We start from the raw sequence: 5287 nt of genomic DNA on the forward strand, positions 1-5287 counted from the left end.
TAAAACAAACATGTCATTACAGAGAACAGAGTAGTGGTTATCAGGGCGGGTAGGTAAACGAGGGAGACCAAGTGGATAAAGGGGGTCAACTGTATGGTGATAGATGAAAAATAAATTTTTGGTGGTGAGCACATTGTAGGGTATACAGATGTAGAAATATAATGCCATAAATCAAGATTACCTCAATAAAAAATAAAATAAATCATTGTAAATGAAAAAATGTAGATGGATATTTTCGTTTTCAGGCACCAAAATCTTTCTAAAAACTTTAATTGGCTAATATAGTGCACATGTTAAGCAGACTTTTAAAGAGACCCCACATCTTGAGTGGGTTAAGTCATCATTTATAACCATCTTGAAACATGTTGAACTCGGTTTTTCTAGTGACATGAGATTAAACATGGAAACCAAACTGTGTTTCACTCACAACATATAAGCAAACAAACTGCACGGACATGTGTAGATTTATGCAACAGCCCGGTGATACAACTACGTTTAGCTTTTCAGATTAGGTACATACGGCCATCCACTTGCCCTGTATTATCTCACCAAACACAAGAGCAGCAACTTTTCTATCTCAATACAATTATGGGCAGAAATTATATGATATAAAATAGAGGTTCTTCCATAAAGGTTAAGATTTAGTATATAAGCAGGGAAGACAAAAGCAAAAGTTCCCATGAAGTCAAAAATAATACCGCACTGGTCCAGTGCTCCATGAAACTCTGACAGAGTTACAGTCCTCAAATTATAGTCCTCAAATTATAGTCCTCAAAGGCGTGTACTTGGATCCAGATTCACCAAGACACTTCAGTATGCTTCAAACTGGCTCATCATCATCTTCCTGCTGTATTCATAAGCCAAAAATAGTGCCGCATTGGCAGGGAACGCTCGAATCAAAGTAGCTATCAGACCAGAATATAAAGCTGCTTACTCCCTCCTTTTTCACAACACTTAAAAGAGTTCTGATAAATCCTGCCTGTTTTCCAAACATGGAAAGAACCTGAATTCTGGATTTGATACAATCCACTGGGTATATGACAAGCCAAAGGCAAATTCCAGCAATTCCACCGCTTAACATCAAGGGGACAGGGCCTAGTTCACCTTTTCATCCATCCGAGGCAAAAAACGAGCGGCTCAGTTCATAGCCACCGAAGAAGAAGAAATAGCCTGGTACTACTTGAAACAGAGTGCTCGTGAGTCCGTGGTAGAAGCCCAAGGGGCCATCCTTTCTAAGGATACTCTTCGCGACGGACCAAACTGTATTATGGCTTTTTGCTATCCTCCCTGACATCTCCAGTTCGTTCGTGCATGGTCTGCAGCCGACACTTCACCAGCTCAGTGGGGCACAGGGCCAGCGCGGCAAACGCAGAGGCGACGGAACCAGCGGCCGCAGTCTGCAGATCATTCAGCTTCGCCTGCTTGTCCAATCCAACCACTTTCCTCACGAACTGTTGGCAGAAGCCGTAGCACAAGAAGAGGACTGAGTTCTCGGCGACGTAGGCCATCAGCGCGGGGGCCGGTCCCTTTGTAGAAGCCCCGCAAGCCCACGTGGGAGTACGTCTTCAGGCCACAGTCGACGAGGCCCTTGTACAGGCCAGGGAACGCCTGCATCTTCACTTGCATTGTGTCGAAGGGCTGCCCGGTCAGGACGCAGGCTGTGCCCCCAAGGGACCCCGCGGTGAGGTCGACGGCGGCTTGGATGGCAGGATTGGATTTCATGTTCGCCCACTCTTCTGCTGGTCTCCGAGGAAGGCAACTCTCTGGAGCTTAGGAGGCCGTCCCGTGTCCAGCCGCTTGCTCCGGCGCGGGAGAAGCCGCTTAACCCCAGACTAGGCCGCGGGCCGCCCTCCCCACGCACTGAAATAACCCCCGGCCCGCGGGCCCGCGCGCGCCTCTCCTGGCGCCCTGCGGCCGCCGCGTCTGGGCCCTAAACCCGTCAGCCGCCCTCCCGCTCGCTCCGCGCCGCCCGGCAGTCCCAGCGCCCGCGGGCCCCGGGGCAGACTAGAGAAACCCTTCTAATGACTCTCAATACAGCAGTAGAAAGCTATCCGATAAACTCCTGCGATTACGGCCAGAAACTCTAGGCGCTGCTGCGGCGGACGAAGACTTGCCTTCCTGTTCGGCCAGAGACCCCCACCTCCCGGCAAAACAAAATGGGAGGTGCTAGATCGCGCCTGGGGTCAAAGGGTCAATCTACAGAGACAAAGGTTTAAAATAGGGAAAACGAACAAACACTTTGCGGGGTTTACCTGACAATCGGTGGCTCCTTCGGATCAGAAAACCCTTAATCGTCTCCGGAGAGGAATGGCGGCTCCACAAAGGTGCCGGCCGCCGCGCCTCTCCAGGTGTAGCTCTTTGCTCGCCGGGGGCGACGCCGGGGGAGGCCTGAGGCGGGCAGATCCCCTCTTTCGTGGTAACATCGCCGAGGATCCTGGCCTGAAGCCCTGTGAGCTGGTGGGACGCACACCCTCGTTATTTCTAGAGGTTAAGTCAAGGCCGTGTACAATCGCATTGGAAAACATTTATATACAGCTAAAAAACTTGATATAAAAGACCTGCGTGGCTCCAGCGCTCTGTGCGTGCTAAGTCTCGGGGTTCTTGCTGAGGAGCCATGCAGCTTTAGGCAGCAGAAGTTCTGGATATAACTGACTACAGGCCTAGTAGGCAAGATGCAGTTTGGGGCATCAGTGAGGGTACCGCTGTCAGGACACACTTATCCTCCCATATGCTTATAATCCCAGCGTTGGAACGAATTCTCTTAAAGTTTACATTTTAAGCCCTAGGCGGTATTTTGCTTTGGGGGTAAAAACAAAATGGTGGAGGGGGGCAGCAGAAAGTATGCTAAAAGGATTCTTTCATTTAGAAAGCTTTCCTTGTCTGATTCTTTGGATATCAGTTAATATTTAAAAGTGAGGCACCTAAAAAGCAGATTGTGCGTGGATACTGTTTGTCAACAGGTAGACTTCATTGTAGTAAGTAGTGACTTGGCCTTTTCTTTGGAGAGTGCCCAAATGTATCTGGATTTCTTTTCTCTGGTACCATATGGTTTCTTCAGAGAATAATCTTCCAGTCTTGACTGTGTGTGTTTGCGGGGGGGGGGGGGGGGGGGGGTGGTGCGGGTGGTGTTTACCTTGGGTACTGATTTAATGACACCAAGTGGGAGAAGAGGGTTGACATCCTGCAGTCAGAAAACAGACTTTCACACAATTCCCTTGTTCAATGCTATGGACCCCCAGCCTCCATCTGTGCCTTCTTTGGTTCAATTTACCCAGAAAATAAACTTTCTGTCTGTGGCATGGGTAAGGAAAAGTCATCTGGCTTGAGTGAGATAGGGCTCCTGGACATCCAACAGCTCTGAGCACAGATTTTATCTTATTTTTTTTGTCTGTGCCACATGGCACGCAGGATCTTAGTTCCCAGACCAGGGATGGAATCTGTGCTCCCTGCGGTGGAAGCCCAGAGTCCTAACCACTGGACTGCCAGGGAAGTCCCTGAACACAGATATTAATGAATCCTGTTTCTAGCCTCACACCTTCCCTCCTCCTTGGAAACTGCCTGCAAAAACTGAGCCTCAGTGTCTATATCAAGTGCGTGGGTTTGTTTCTCCTTGGTATACCTCCTTGCAGACATTTAGCACGTAACTTTCTGTGATCTATGAATTTATCGTTTCTTCATCTGCTTTGGCCTTCTGAAAACATTAACATCTCTCATCCACTGTTGTCTCATCTCCTATTTTCCTTGCCCTTGGGGGTTACTATATTAGCAGGCGATCTGACAGAGAAAAGAGATTCATGAGAACAATGTGCCATTTTAAACTAGAAAAAAAATTTTTTAATTAAAAAAATTTTTTAAATTTCGTATCACATTTGATGGTTTTTAAAAATTAAATTTATTTATATATTTATTTATTCTTGGCTGCATTGGGTCTTTGTTGCTGTGCTCAGGCTTTCTCTACTTGCCGCGAGCGGGGGCTACTCTTCGTTGCGGTGCACGGGCTTCTCATTGCGCTGGCTTCTGTTGTTGCAGAGCATGGGCTCTAGATGCACGGGCTTCAGTAGTTGTGGCATGCAGGCTCAGTAGTTGTGGCACATGGGCTTAGGTGCTCCACAGCATGTGGTATCTTCCCGGACCAGGGCTGAAACCTGTGTCCCCTGCATTGGCAGGTGGATTAACCACTGCACCACCAGGGAAGTCCCTCACATTTGAGGGTTTTTAAAAACTGTTTTGGTTTTTTAAAACTGTCCATTAATTACCTGTGGTTCATTGTTTATTTTTTAAAAGCACATACTGTTTTTACAAACACAAGAGATGCAGGATACTACAATAAATCATCAACTGCTTTTGCATTAAATTCATATATGTGTATGTTTTAGAGAAACCAAGTTAGTAATCAGCGCCAGGGATCATGAGGGCATTAATAGGGAAATCGTCTGTAATTTCATTGAATTATCAGACATGGTTGTGCAATAATACACAGATCTCAAGTTCCACGAAATATATTTAAACAGCTGGACTTGGAGCACATGTACTCCCACGCATACATGGAAAACAATGGCAGAGGAACTTCCAAATTTTCAGTGAAGATGCACACCCACATCACATGTTCCCTAGCAATCAGACTGAGTAGCCAGATAGGATTACCAGAGAAAGTAAGGTTTGAGCTGAGGGCTGAGTAACAAAAAGCTAGCCATGAGACTATCTGGAGACCGTTCCAGGAAAAGGGAAATGTAAGTGTAATATAAGTAAAGCTCTGTAGTGTGAAAGAGCTGGGCGTTTGAAATATAGAAAGAAGGCCAATGTACCTGCTGTGTGGTGAGCAGTCTTCCTAGTCTGTGTTTTCACACAATTCTTACCAGGTAATAAAAGTTTAAGCAGAGTTGAAGACAGTCCTTCAGAGACATGATTGGTCCCAATTTGTCCAAACTTTTTGTCTCAAACATTTGATCTACAAATTCAAAACGTCAGGCTTTATGACATTTAGATGTGAACATAAAGACCCCATTTACCTAATCTATAGAAATAATGCAAAACAGAGACCACGCTGACATGCTTATTGCAGCATTCTGTGTAATAGCAAATTTTAAATGGAACAACCTAAGTGACCGGCAATAGGGGAGTGAATAAAAGTAAGAATTTGTAAAATTTCTGCATTGCTTAAAATTTTCACTGAGTTTTTTCTTATAGTATTTTAAAACACTAATTTAAAAAATTCAACTTCCATTCATGAACTCAGAAATATTGAAAACCGTAGCCCAACTATACATCACACTCATCAGGCAAGGGA

General features: G+C 45.8%; 1 pseudogene; it reads right to left on the reverse strand.

Annotated features, from left to right (window-relative positions):
• Window positions 1–810: 810 nt before the first annotated feature.
• Window positions 811–1722, reverse strand: LOC136121102 (mitochondrial ornithine transporter 2-like; annotated as a pseudogene).
• Between the last annotated feature and the right edge of the window lie 3565 nt (window positions 1723–5287).

This window comes from Phocoena phocoena, chromosome 3 (genome assembly GCF_963924675.1).
Source record: "Phocoena phocoena chromosome 3, mPhoPho1.1, whole genome shotgun sequence".
Lineage (NCBI taxonomy): Eukaryota > Metazoa > Chordata > Mammalia > Artiodactyla > Phocoenidae > Phocoena > Phocoena phocoena.